The sequence below is a fragment of the Vespa crabro genome, chromosome 21, assembly GCF_910589235.1.
Source record: "Vespa crabro chromosome 21, iyVesCrab1.2, whole genome shotgun sequence".
NCBI lineage: Eukaryota > Metazoa > Arthropoda > Insecta > Hymenoptera > Vespidae > Vespa > Vespa crabro.
Genome location: NC_060975.1, coordinates 1,248,690 through 1,264,701, shown reverse-complemented (window position 1 = coordinate 1,264,701; position 16,012 = coordinate 1,248,690). Strand labels below are relative to the sequence as shown.

General features: G+C 31.9%; 1 protein-coding gene across 1 annotated transcript in view; it reads right to left on the bottom strand.

The window, feature by feature from the left end:
* Window positions 1–16,012, bottom strand: part of LOC124431482 (RNA-binding protein 25) — a 60,093-nt gene that overhangs the window by 17,040 nt on the left and 27,041 nt on the right. The window lies entirely within an intron of this gene.

Here is a 16,012-nt window from a genome sequence, read left to right as displayed (position 1 = left end):
AAAGAAAAAGAAAATGAAAACATGCTTGTTATTTAAGCACGTTCGAAATGAAACGCGTCAATGCACTGCGCGCGAATCTTTCGTCTAAACATCGTCAGAGCGCGACACGGCAATGTCCCGCGAGATGCGCATGCGCAACGTAGTTCGATGCACTGTATAAATATCGGTGCCGAAAGTTTTCGCGGGTAGTTGCTTGCGCGCATTGATAGAAGGTGGTTTGTTCGCCGACATAAAGGAAAAAAATAAGCGCAAATTAACAAATTGCATCTCTATACGCAATTTCTTTTTTTTTTTAAATATATATATATATATATATATATATAAATATATATTCGCACACACGCACAAACGTCTATTTATATATAATATAAATATATCATAGTACGTATGGTACTAGCCGATAGTTTTTCGCTCGAGGCGATCGAAGAGGAAGAGGAAAATTTCGTAGAGGACAACGATAGGAAGAAATTAGTGAAAAAAGAAGAAAATTTAGGAATCAAGATGCCGGCCGACGTAGCTATGCACACCAACTTCCTTCAGTTCAACCAATCGAGCTTGAAGGAATCGAACGTTGATTCCTGTTGGAATACGGAGAACATGAGCGGTTATATGACCTTGGTTGGTCCGAACGGTCATCGGCAGGGCGTGCAGGTGAAGGTCTATCGTACGAGCGTCGAACACTTTGCCGTAATTTATCCGCAAAAAAAGGTCTGTCGACCATTGGGTGTACTTAATTTGAGAAATACAACGATCGAGAGATACGGCGAGGAAGGTTTTCTCGTACGCCAAAAGGGTTTTGACTCACCCATAGCGTTGACCTTTCTAATGGAGAACAAAAAAGAATTGGATTATTGGATAATGGCGTTTACAGCGAGAACGAGTCCTTTGGTACATCAAAGTAGCCTGCCCATAGTCGAGGAAGAAGAAATCTAATTGACGAGAGAAGAAGATCCGATCCTAAACGATTTAACGTATAAACGATCGTGTCATCTCCTGATCGAGTCGTAGACTCGGGTTAGATAAAAGAGGGATGGCCTCCGCTTCTCTCCTTAGAGGACGCATGGCCGAAAGACAGCCGCCGATCGACCACCGTCTCTCTCTCTTTCTCTTTTTCTGTGTGTGCGTATGTGTGAGCGTGTACGTATGCGATGCGTATTCGCACGCATAACTGTCTACTTGCTATCCTGGCTTAAACGAGAATGAGATAAGGGAGGACCATGATATATGAAAAAAGGAGCAGAGAGAAGGAGAAAGGAGAAGAGGTGAAGAGAAGAGGAGAGGAGAGGAGAGGAGAGGAGAAGAAAGGTGTTTGCCACTCCCCGAGAATTCATTCAAGCTCTTCCGGGTTCCAGGAATCGTTGAAAAACAAGGGAAAAGAGAACCATCGTGTACTCTTCCCTTGAGTAATATTCAAGGACGTTCCGAAGAAAGAAACAAGAGAAAAAATGTGAAGAGAAGGGAAAGAGAAAGGGAGAGAGAAAGAGAGAGAGAGAGAGAGAGATCGCGTTGAGAGATCGAAGGATAAACCATAAGTAGGATCGATCATTTCGTCCTTTTATCTCTCTCTTTTTCCCCTCTCTCTCTCCCTCTCTCTTTCTATCTCTCTCTCTCTTTCTCTCTCTCTGACTAGAGAGATACGAACAGAAACGCGTGCGCGCAGTTTTCACCTCTCTCGAGGGAACGCCGAGGCCATGTTGGCACTCTTTCCTACGGACCGACCAGCAGCATCATCGATCCCAACCTGCTGCAGCCAATCGCAGCTTACCTACCATTCAAAGAAGAAAAACAAGTGAAATGGATGGAAGGAAGAAAGAAAGAAAGAAAGAAACGAAGATGGCAAGATTTTCTTCGCTAATTTTTCCAACTCTTACATTTTATAAGTTCTCTTTCTATCTCTCTCTCTCTCTCTATCTATCTATCTATCTATCTATCTATCTATCTATCTATCTGTCTGTCTATATTTTTCTCTCTCATTCTCTCATCTTTTCTCGATAAAAAGAACAAACAACCGTTAAGTTCGACCTGGCAACCGCATGGTGAAGCCGTTCTCCATTCTGTCTTGTGAAAGGAGAGCATCTTCTTGTCCTTTCGTGTGATAGGATCAAAGGCAAAAGACAGACAGAGAGAGAGAGAGAGAGAGAGAGAGAGAGAGAGAGAGAGAGAGAGAGAGAGAGGGAGAGAGATGTATAAGCTTATGGAAGGGATTTCAAGGCAAAAAAGTAATCTCTCTTCTCTTCGACAAATCAGCTTTGTAATCGTGACTCGTCTTTTTCGATTCTCGATCCTATTCAAAATTGGCACGAGAATATGTACTTACGTATATAATATATACATACATACATACATACATACATACATACATGCATACATATATCTATATCGTTGCAAATCGTGTGATCTTAAGAGCACGTGAGAGAAGTTTCATCTCTATACTAAATGTGAACTCTCTTCGATTATTTCTAATTCGTTGCACGTTATCGTTCGTGCAGTTAGGACACACCAATACCATTTAAAGTTTCGACGACATATTCTTTCGGGACTTTTGTCATTGTCGTGTCTCATTCTAACGAGATACGTGAGTCGAATAATTTCGAAGCTTAATGATCTATCGAACAGTGATAATAAGAGATAGATAGATAAAGAGAGAGAGAGAAAAGTGAGAGAGAGAGAGAAAGAGAGAAAGAGAAAGAATAATATGGCGCAAAATTTTTCGTAAGGATGAAGCTGTCAGAAAAATTGTAAAAAAGAAAAAAAAAGAAAAAGAAAAAAAAGAAAGAAGAAGAAATACAAGCGATAGATATAGTTTATTTATCGTCGCATTATACCCATCGCGTTTGTGGTAAACTTAATTTAAGATTTGTCTGTGATATTACGTAGATGAACGATGCCGGCGATTGCTATATTAGGCATTGAGAGATATCCCGTAATTATTAGAATTATTATACATATTATACAATACAATACATATACATACATCGAGTAAGTTATGTACAAGGTTGTTCGATCAAATGTCTACGATCGAACGAAAATCAATCGATTTTTTTTATCTTTTTTTTTTTTTTTTTTTATTTATTTATTTTATTTTATTTTATTTTAATTTCATTTTATTTCTTTTTGTTTCTTTCATATCTTCTACTTTGTAGATACAAAAATATACATTAAATATTTATTTCTTTTTCTTTTTTTCTTCTTTTTTTTTTGTTTTTTTTTTTTTGTTTTTTTTTTTCTTGAATTATCTACCTACAGATTAATAAAAGAAATTCATTTAATACGATTTAACATCGATCGAACATCCTTACGTATACACGTTACACATGCATAAATTATAGATACATACATACATACATACATAAATACATACATACAATATATAGAAACGAACAGATTGAAATCGTAACGAAACGAAACGATTTCGAAGAGTCGTTATGTTCGAGCCCGATCTAATGTACTTATTATTATACTTACGTCTCGATATCTATTTTTCGATTAACGAGAATTGGATCGTTGCCCGTTGGAAACATCAACCGATTACGTCGTTCTCTTCTACTTCTTCATTCTCGTCATTGTCGTAGCCCTTGTCATTTGATCGAAAAATTGAAAGAAAGAAAGAGATAGAAACAAGAGATAAAAAATGTCAACGAAGAAAGAGTAAAAGAGAGAGAAAGTAAACGGGCTTGATCGGGCTCGAAACCTTTCCAAGAATCTTTGTAAATATTAGTTAGAGAGAGAGAGAAAGAGAGAGAGAGAGAGAGAGAGAGAGACAAGCCTTCTTATCGCAAAGGACTGTCAAGCATTTCAATGCTTTCGATGATCCAAAAGAAAAAAAAAAGAAAAATATTGATCCCTTCGATACATTATTTTTGGATCACGGAAGCTATACTCGTAGCTCTACTCGAACTTTTGATAAAAAAAATATCCACAATCATACTTCCAGCTATCTTTTCCAATAAGAAACGATACAAAAAAAGAAGTAAATGAATAAGTAAATAAATAAATAAATAAGGAAAAAAGCAGTTTATCTCTATATAATAATCGTACTAACATCGTAGTCTTTCTCGATCCTGTTAGCGTACGTTTAATCGACACACGCATATCGATGATAATATTCTTTGTATATACATACATATACACACATATATATATTATATATTATATTATATATATATAAATATATATATATATATATATCACCAAAATAAACGTCGTTCATGTCATGATAAATATACAAGCTAGTATTGTATTTACATTTAAATCCTAACACATTCCTTTGCAGATATTAGAAATTAATGTTATAAAAAATGAAAAAAATGGATAGAAAGAGAGAGAGAGAGAGAGAGAGAGAGAGAAAGAAAAATAATATACATATAAATACCATAGAATCTTTTCTGATTGAAAATGAACAGAAAGGATAGATCTTGCAAGTCCGTTCGTATTATCACTCGGAAGTTTCCTGGTAGCATTACACTCAGATACATATACGCACACACGCACACGCATATATAAACAAACAAACTTGCCCTATATACGTTCGAAAAAGAAAAGACATAAGTTACATAACGAGTGAAACGAGTCCGTTCCTTGCATATTGACTTCTACTCTCTGCTGTGGCTTTTTGTCGCTAGACAAAATAATCATGCAAATAAAAAAAGCTTTATGTTTATGCCGAAATTAATCACTCGCGATTTTTTCCGATCAGAATTTTCTTACCTTTTATAATAAATTTTTATTTAGATTGTATTATATATATATAAATATACACATGGGTGGTTTTAACATAATTACATGCAGGCGCTAAAATAATAGTCGAGGAAATTTTCTTTTTCTTCTTTTTTTTGTTTTTTTTTTCTCTCGAGTTTTACGCTCGAATTATCAGTTTCATAGTAATAAAACAGCCACGATAGTCATTCCTAAAGACCTTTAACATTTTCTTTTCTCTATTCTCTTGTACCTTCAACAAATAATACATATATGTATATACATATATATATATTTTCTTTTCTTTTCTTTTTTTTCCCTGTACTCTCTTATATATATTATTGCTTTTTTTTTGTTTGTTTGTTTGATTGTCTGTTCATCTTAATCCTAAGATTAAGAGGAACTCTGACATTATGAAATCACGAGGAGTTTCTCTCATTATGTCGGCCAGCCACATCGCTACACAGACAGAGAAGATCGCGGCCGTTGACTTTGCCGTTTCCGCTTTACGTTTACCAGCTCGTCTGCTAAATAAAAGGAAGAAAGAAAGAAAAAAAGAAGAAGAAGTAGTAGTAGTAGTAGTAGTAGTAGTAGTAGTAGTAGTAGAAGAAGAAGAAGAAGAAGAATGAAGAGACTGGTCTCTAGAGAAAAAGAAAGAAAAAAATAACGTACGAGTTGCATTCGTTTTCTCTATTTTAAGACGAGTTAAACACGTTTTATATATCGATTTTATATATCTTAACATTACATATATATATATATATGTGTGAGAAAAAAGGACGAGTATGTATATATATATAAACGAAAATTTATAAGAAGGGTAGTTTCAATGGTTGTTCAACGAGTTCATCCGTTTAAGATATCAACGGTTTTTGCCCATCTGCAGGACTACTTTGGATTGAATTATAAAAAAGGTACAGGGTATAGGTATATCTATAGCTTTTGTTCGTTGTCTTCAAAGAAATGCACCCTACTTCGAAGAATTTGTATTCTTTATATAAGTGATAACAAAAGGGGGAATCTCTTGGAAAAGTTCTACGTAGAAAACTTGATCTCTGTGTGATACGTTAAATGTGTTCTCAATATTTTTCTTTTGTTCTTTTTTTTTTCCCCCTTTTTTTTCTTATTTTATACTTTTCGAAGAATACTATCTCACTTCTTTCTTTCAGGATTTGCAATAACTTCTTTTTTTTTTCGTTCTTTCTTTCTTTCTTTTTTTTTGTGAAGCACAAAAAGTATATAAAATCATTTTCATTCTTCTTTTTGTAAAATAAAATTCATTAACGTAATATATATATATATATATAAACGATCGAAGCGATCTCATTTATTATAGTAACATGTTTTAAACGATAAATATGTATCGAACTATGGAATATTAATCTACGTGTTCTTCTTCTTTTACGTCACTTAGGTCACGGAAGAAGAATAATATCATGCTCGGAATCACGAGATTACATAAATCCGCGCTTGATTACAGGCTCACAGGGATCCATAATTTTATAGAAAGAAAGAAAGAAAGAGAAAGAGAGAGAGAGAGAGAGAGAGAGAAAAGAAAAAAAAGAAGAGAAGATACTTTATCTTGATTCTCGTATAAATGTTAATATTTTTTTATCTATCTACTGTGACGTTTTCTTTGATTGATGGATGAAGAAATCAATATTCGTGCTCTTTTTTAAAAGAACATCTTATTATATATCATAAATAGTAACATTATATTATATAGAATGTCAAAAGGAATTTTTTCTAATCAATAAATTCAATATTTCCATTTAAACGAAATTATAATCATATTTTCATTTTAAATTCAATTAATTTATGAACGAATCGTTTCATTATCGCATCTTATTATTTATATCAGGAGCCCTTTTTTTTTTTTATCGTGCATTACGAAGACACGTTTGATCAGACATTTAAAGTCAAGATATTGAATTAAATTATAAAAAAAGAAAAAAGAATATAAAGAAATGAGATAGAAAAAGGAGAAAAAAAAATAAAGAAAGAGAAGAAAAAAAAGCAAAGATATATTTCATTTCGTCGAGGTAAAAAGTCGCGTAGCTAAACGTTTTTTTTTTTGCCGATCAAGCGATATTTATAAATGACGATATAATAAAGTGTTTCTCACCTTTAAACTTTATCGACCCTCTCAACGTTGGACATTGAACAGTCTCTAAATCTCTTATAGATACAGGTTGTGGAATTCATCCGTGTCTCCTTCCTAGTATAATCTAGTTAGCTATGAACTAACATATATATATATATATATATATATATATATATATATATATATGCACGTGTTAGCATAAGCTAGTCCGTTGGTATTCGTTCATTTGCGTTCGCTTGCTCGCTAAACTAGCTTTCATAACGAGTTAATTCTTTTGTCTCGTCGATGCCTATCCATTCAACGACGCGACGTCGCGAAAGAGGTGCGGCCAATGCTTTTTCGAGCTATTCTCGATGTTAAAAAGGCCGACATGTATGTATTTATGTACGTACTTTCGATCGACGGCAACGATAACGACAATGACAATGACAACGACGACGACGACGACGAAGAGGACGACGACGAGGAGACAAATCTCGTTGATGGGATACCTTCATTAAATTATATTATATTAGCTCGAGATAATTTCGTGTAAAAGGTCTATTAAAAGATTTGAAAGTACATTATGTTACTTCCTTTTTCCTATTTCAATTATGTTACCTTTTAAGTGTCAACGTACCCGAGAGAAAACTTTTTCCTCTTCCATGTCTTCTATCTATTATATTTTCCTTTGTCGTAATTGGTTGTCGTAGTCACTCACTTGGGAATTTTTTTTTTTTTTTATTTGCTATAAGTCTTTCATCTTTTACTCTCTTTCTATTGTATTTCCTTGAACTATATTTCCTTTTTTTTCTTCTTCTTCTTTTTCTTGTAAATTTTCCCGACATCCTAAACGAATGTGAATTTCTTTTTTTCTTTTTTCTCTTTTTTTTTTTCGTCGCAATGTCGTATCTCTTTTTCTTATATTAGTTTTTTTTTCTTTTTTTTTTTTCTTTTTTTTTTTTTTTACTGAAAGAATATCAGCCGCTTACGAAAAATCGTCGATTTTTATTCATACAGTTATCTCTATCGATAACTTAATTTGATGTGTTATTTTCTTTCTCTTTCTCTTTTTCTTTCTCTCTCTCTCTCTATCTCTCTCTCTCTCTCTCTCTCTCTCTCTCGCTCTTTCTCTCTATTTGTGTTTTACAGAAGAATCGTCAAGAACTATAAAATCAAAGATTCATGAGTTTCCTTATTAGAAAGACAAATTTCGATTTATATTTCTCTCGAGTTTCTGTTTTTCGAAAAAGAAGAAGAAGCAAGAAAAAAGGAAGAAGGAGAAAGAAACAATCTTGAAAATTGTTATACCAGTACTACGATTTATATTTCAAATGATCTCTTTTATCTTTTTTTCTTTTTCTTTTTTTTTTTTTTTCTTTTTCTTTTCTCTTATTTCTTTTTGACCGATCAAGCACTCACGTGTATACACGTCAATGATTTTTATTTCCCTCGTTCGTTGACGTCATAACTCCTCTCTCTTTCTCTCTTTCTCTCTCTCTCTCTCTCTCACATACACACACTTTTTTTTTCTCTCTCTCCCTCTTTCTTTTACATTGAAATGGTGAGATAATATTGCAAGAAGGTGTAGGACGTTTACAACGAAAGACTCCGCGAGAATGTGAGTCAGCAGAGGTCAAAGGCCATAAGTCGGTCGACAGTATAAGTCATCGAGAAATACTAGAAACGGCAAACAACGTTTGTAAATCGATCAGAAAATAAGTGAGAGTGGTGAAAGATCGATCGATCTTCGATCTGACGTAGAACGTCAGGGCAAACAGCAGCTGATATTTGCTCTCTCTCTCTCTCTCTCTCTCTCTCTCTCTCTCTCTCCCTCTCTCTCTCTTTCTCTCTCTTCAGAAATAACGCGCGAATGCAGTATTTCGTATATGCGAAGCAATTTCATTTGTATTGTTTCGCATTTCACGGAAAAAAAAAAGAAAGAACGAACAAACAAGATTCATTTCGGATAACAAAATGAGAGATAAAAAAAATAAAATTATACGCTATTGTCATTTGCTTTCGATAACATTTAATCTTAATGAAAAATTAGAAAAAAAAGAGAAGAATGAAACTTACGAGCTATACGCATACATATAAATAAGAGATAGCAAAACGATTGGAAAAAGGGATATCAAAAGAAAGAAGAAAAAAAAAAAATAAATAAATTAAATAACAAGTCAAAGGAATGAAAGCGTGAAATTAGAATTATGCAATCGAATTATAAGTTTTTTTTTTTTCATCGTTTTATACAAGTACAAGCCAATATTGTTTCTAGATCAATTTATTATTTATTTATTTTCTTCTTTTTCCATTTTTTCATTTGTACGATCTAATAATAATATTAGGTTAAAGAAAAGATATATTTTTAATATCAAATAGAAACTTTTTGTTTCATCCTGTATATCTCATACATATAAATATATATGTATTTATTAGAATATTCGATTTGTATAGTTTGTCGTTGTCGATTGTGTAACACTTTGGATAAATTGAAGAAGAGAAGAAAAAGAGAAAAAGAAACAAAAAGATAAAAAGAGTAGAAACAAAAGCACGTTACGTAGTAACGTCGGTAACATCATCGTCATCATCACCGTTAGCGTAATACTTGTCAAAGACACATTTTTCCTTACGAATTTAATCGTCTCGCTTACACCATTTTATATCTGTCCGATTTGTTTCTTTCGTAATATACCCAAGCTTTTTATGTAATCGCAGAAGCGAATGTTTTTATGAACGTTTACGTCACGATACGTAACATTTTCTTTCTTATATCAGCACCAATTTGTAACCAATGTCTGTTAATAATCAAACTGACGTAAAATACGAAAAGAAAAGAGGATCTTAAATTACACGTTCTATGGTTGCCTATAATAAATTTACAAACGCGCAAGCTCAATATTCTTAACCGATAATAATTTCGGTTCTCTCTCTCTCTCTCTCTCTCTCTCTTTTCTACGGTCTTTCTCCCTCTTATACATTTCCCTCTTCTATCTAACCAATCACCCACCCTCTCATCCACCCACCGTCCTAACCACCACCCACCCCCCGTCCATTTCGTATTCCACTCGATCGATCGTTTCATGCAAATTACACGAGAGTGTCCAGGAGCAAACCATTCCCCCATTTACGATTTATACCTTCATTATCCAAATTATTTTACGTTTATGTTAGAATACATTCGTACGATTTCTTTAATATATACGTATAATAGATTTTTTTGCTAAAAAGTTTCGCTCAAATAAAAATGTTTCAAATAATAGTTCTAACGATTGATCTCGATATTATCGGTCCTTTAATAATGGCTATTATTTTATATTACTAAAAATATACATGTATATCTAAATAGTTCTACGATAACGATCGCGTGTCCAATAATACTAGAATATAGATGATAAAGAATATCGAGTAAGATAAAAAGAAAAAAAAAAGAAAAAAAAAATATGAAAGGAACAACGACTAAAAAGTTGCAATGTGATAATGGATATTACTTAAGATCCATATCGAATTGATATTAGGTTTTATCATTGATAAGGATGTATTAATTATTTTAAAGAAATTATTTCTCACGGATATATTATACGGGTAGATTCTCATTGAAAATGTACTCGATACAATTGATTAGTCACAACTTTTTTTTATAAAGAATTTTCCCCTACGAATCTCTCTTACCCTTCCTCTCACTCACTCACTCTCTCTCTCTCTCTCTCTTTCTTTACCACCTCACCTCGCCCCACTTCTCTTATCCCTCCTATCCCTCTTACCCCACCTCACCGCTATCCACGGTAGGAATAAATTTAACTCGCGAACGTTGGACTCGCAAATACGTTTTCAAAGAACGTATTCGTAAGGCAGGCTTCGCTCGAATTAGAAGGGTTCACTTGTGTATGTATGCGTTTATATGCATGTGCATGTGCATGTGCACGTATGTATGTATGTGTATGCACGAGCGTTTTGTAAGCTCGCTACGAAGGGAAAGCACCTCTTGTTGGCCCTTCTCTAGTCGTCAGTTGGAAACGAAAGACTGATTCATCCGGGAATATCCTACTTCTCTCTCTTTCTCTCTCTCGTTCTCTCGTTTCACTCTGATTATGCGTTCGAGGAAGACATTCCTATTGAAAGCTTCGAAATTCTCTATTTGCATTTGGATTCTCCTCTGGTTGATTCTCTTTTCATTTCTATTCCCTCATTCTCTTTCTCTCTTTCTCTCTGTCTTTCTGTCTCTTAAAATTAAAATAATTTAAAATTACAAATGTTAAAAATAAAAATTTTGAAATCATGTTGATTCAAAAATACATATATGCATATGATATTATAGATAATACATCATTCGTTATTTTATACGTAAATCGATTCAAAATTTGTTTAATTAATTAATTAGTTTTATATTATTGGCATAGTAAAGTGTTTATATATATATATATATATATTTTTTTTTTTTTGGAAGAAAAATATATTCAATATTTATTTTTTTCCTCTTTACGACATATTCTGACAAATTAGTTATTCGCCAAGTTAATACATTTAAATGTATGTATTTTAAATTATTCCAATATTTTTATAAGATGATCCTGATATATTGTTACAATATACTATCATAATTTCTTGACTGTGAAGCCTCAATATTTCTTTTTTGTTTTTTCTTTCTTTACTGAATCATTAATAATTACTTATTTACTAATTATTGACTTACGACAAGGATTTAATATTTCGAAAAAATTTGTATAACACACACACATATATATATATATATATATATATATATATATGAGATTCGAAATTTCCCATAGAGGTATACAAAGCGTAACTCTCGAAATAAGATATTTGCGGACTGTAGGATGATTCGACGGGAGTTCCGTTGACTCAAATCGTATATTCTCTATCGTTGTTGGTCCAAGAAAATTTTCCTCAATCTAGCTAGATCAATGTCTCAAATTTTCTCTCTCTTTCTCTCTCTCTCTCTCTCTCTCTCTCTTTTCCATAGAAATACGAAGAATTTTATTCGAACGAGAAGATAGAAAGAGGAACCATTGGGCAACGATCCTTGCCAAATAGATATATATATATATATAAAGATAGATAAAGAAAAAGATTTTTTTAGATTTTTTATGATATATATATATATATATATATATATATATATATATACACCTACATGTATAAAGATAGATAAAGAAAAATAAATTATTTAAAAAATTTTTTCAAGCTTCTGTCGGTAATGTTCTCTTTTTCTATTTCTAGGTCATGGAATAAAATAGAAAAGAATGGAAAAGAAAAGGAAAGGAAAGAAAAAGAAAAGAAAAGAAAAGAAAAGAGAACGTTCGTTCTTCTTTTAAGCCAACGAAGAAACGCTTTCCACGGCCCTGCGATAGTTACGAGGTTACGCTTCCTGAATCTTATTGTATGTTGAAAAATGAAATGTGAACGCGGACAATGTAGAGAAAGAAAAAGAGCAAGGGAGGGACATAGAAAGAGAGGAAGAAGGTGGGAAAGAGGGAGAGGAAAAAGGAAGGAAGGGATGAGGAAACGCCAGGTGCAACGAATGCATCGAAGTGATCGAGTTTTATCTTCGTGCGAAAGTTCCATGTATTATCGATCGCTTTACTTTTTTCATTCGATCTTTATTTGCAATTTAAAATACATACATAAATACATACCCTGTATACATACAATATATATATATATATATATATATGTATAATTATTTCAAGATATAATCTTATGTAATTTGTTATTTCGAGAAGATTTAACGTTAAAAAAAAATGAATATTAATGTAAATTAATGTGTTAAAATATTCGAAATAATTTTGAAAGAGTTGATGAAAAAAATAGAGTTGGAGGATCTAGAAATGATCGAAAGACGACTTTTTGAAGGGCGTTCTCCTCGCGAAAGCTCCTCTTAGGAATGCAAGAGAGGAAGAATAGGGACCCTTCGGGTCGTCATGACAACGTGAACTAGTGGTCTCCTGACCCCCTCGCTTCAGCCCCAAGCCAACCCAACTCAAACGAATACATACATATTTATGTATTCAGCCTGTGTCGTCGTAGCCAAGCCAAGCGAAGCGATTAAATCTCTCGGTGATCTTCGATGACGATGTGAACGTGCATGCATCGGCGAAAAGCCAAATCGATCGCAACACGCCTAATCTCCGTTGGGAATAAAATATCGAGTTCGAAAATAACAGCGTTAAGTGATACGATGGTTTCGCGTGATCGATCGATTCAATAACAATGTACGTGTTTCCCTTATCTATCTTAGATATTATTCCTTTTAATTGAAAATAATAAGTTATTTGTTTTATAATAATTGATCCAAATATAATTCAACAATATTATTTAACAGTAATAATAAGCCATTTTTATTTATATCATTAAAAATATGTTTTGCAAAAATTGTAAAAATTATCGTTACGATTCTCGATGTAAAATTTCTTTAACAAAATTTAATTATCATTACGGAATAATTTTATCTGCATTCTCTCTTGAAGATATTCGAAAGTAAACAATTTAACGACCTACATTTATGTAATATTGTTATTTTCTTCTTATTTTTATAATAAATAGTACGAGGTTCTGTTTTCTCCCCTAAAGCTCGGCACCATATTAACGAGATACTCTCTTGATATATGTATATATATATATATATATATATACACATATATAACTTTATATACTCGTAATATATAATGTACCTTTTTCAAGCTTTTTGCACCTTGGACTTGTTTTCGAAAAATGATGAACGACTCGATCCGAATAACATCGATAACGTTTGATCGAAATGGTAATCGAGGAATTAGACTGAAGAAAAATATTTTATAGTAAAAATATATATATATATATAGAAGGGATGAGTATATTTTTATATAAATAAACGTTATTCGATATCAGCGTTTTATTCGTATACCCGAAAGGCGCCGCATTTTATCATCATATCTTATCTAACACTAGAATATTTCTTCTTTTTTTTCTTTCCTTCATCGCAACCCAATGCTAATTAGAATTTCGTTAAATCAGCAGATCAATCAATTGAACGTGTCAACTAAGAGAAACCATTTCTCAATGGTGTTAAATTATCGGATACTTCTCTTTGCGGCACAATTTTCGAAGAGTTGCAGCGAGCAACGAAAAAGAAAAAAGGGAAAAAAGAAAAAAAGAAAAAAAGAAAAAGAAAAAAAAAGGATAAAGTAATACAAGAAAATCTAATGGTAGAAACGGCGAATACGTCAAACACTTTTGCGTGTTGGAATTTTACTCTGCTTGAATTGACGACTTTTTATTCGTCCTCGTAAAGCTCGATACGCAACAAGATCAAATCAAAAAATATACGTGTAGGTATTATTCGTGTACATAAATACATATATACACAATATAATAATCATTCACTTATTTGGCGCATCGTAAATTTGTGTCAATAATTTCGATTCGCTTTATAATATCTATCTTAATTTTTCTTTGATTTTTTTTTTTTTTTTTTTTTTTTATTGTATTATTTTATCTTTATTTGAAATTTCCAACAATTTATACGACCGGTAGAAAATGTAAATCGATATTGCAAAACGATCGTACGATATTACATACATAATAGATTATAAAATTAATCTATATTTTATTTGTGAAATCTGGTAATGAAAGATAATATCATTTTTGTATCAATCTAATGGGTTAAATCTTTCGATAAGTCGAATGAAAAAACGATTGATTAGATTTGTTATTTATTAGATCGGAATTTTGACGTCAGGAAAAGGAATTTTTCGATCTTTAGAAATAACGAAACCTCCTTTTGATTCTTCCTACATATGTATATTCAATGTCTTTCCAATCAATTTTATTTATTTTTTCTTTTCTTTTTGAATAAAATTGACCGACTAAAATCTCGAGGTCATATAACTTCTCGATTTGAGAAATAATTATTATATATATATATATATATATATATATATATATATATATATATATATATATATATATATTCGTATGAATTTCATACAAACCAAATAAATATTGATGATAGATGAATTGAAAAGTCATCTTATACTGAGACATTTATTAAGTTAAACTAACATTAAAGATAATAACTTTCTTCGACTTTGCTCGCTGAAGATATTTACGCACTTTGTAATAAGCGATAACGAACACGTTGCTTCGTTTTTTAGAACGATAGTAAGAACGAACGAACGAACGAACGAACGAACGAACTAACGTATGTACGTACATACGTATATAAATAAGTACTAACATGTGTAAATCTTGCCAGGTTTATCATTTATCATAATTTTTTTTCTTATTGTCACTTTTTTTCTTTTCTATAGAATGCAAGTGAAAGAAGAAAATGAAATAGACAAAGGAAATAAACGAAATAAAATTCTTCTTAATATTTGCAAATTAAAAGAGAAAAAATATATAAAAGGAAGACAAATTGTAGAAAGTCTTTTGATCTAGATAAAGCAATATATAAAACATCTAATCTAATCTAATCTCTTTCGATGTCGTGAAATTCAATTACTTTGGCACATTCGTTACATACAATCACATAACAATATCAAGTATTAAACGTACATATCATATATATATATATATATATATATATATAAATAATCATTATATCGTTTGAAACGTTTGAACGTTATTACGGTAAAGATTCTCTTTCAATTTATTCGTTTCGTCATGAAGCTAAAGAATTTCTTCTATATACTACTAAACGAATCGCGTGATATGCGCATGCATATCGATGAACCTCGTAGGGGGTCTTTCCTTCTGTTATATTAGCTTAATTGAAGCAATGATTTAAATGCCCTCTAAATGGAGAGAAGGCGCATTGTAATATCGGTCTGCCAGCTTGTCTGACGAACATACGTTTTGATTAAACGATAACTCCACGTATATGTATATAAATATGTATATAAATATATATATATATATATATATATATATATATATATAAATATTTAAATGCATATGTAGTTGCATAAAGACATTTACATAACGTTACAAAGGAACACCTGCATTCTTAAACATTGATTGATATTCAATTAGAAATAATATTTGATTGCAAAAGAGAGTTCTAATGAGTCATTTCGTTATATAAAAAAAAAAGAAGAAGAAAAAAAAGAAAGAAATATGATTTCCTTAATTTGTATTGATCTATCGATAAATTCCTCGATAGGAGAAAAAATATAATTGAACGACTTGGATCGTTTACACGATCACTGGATTCATCTCATTGCGATCATACAC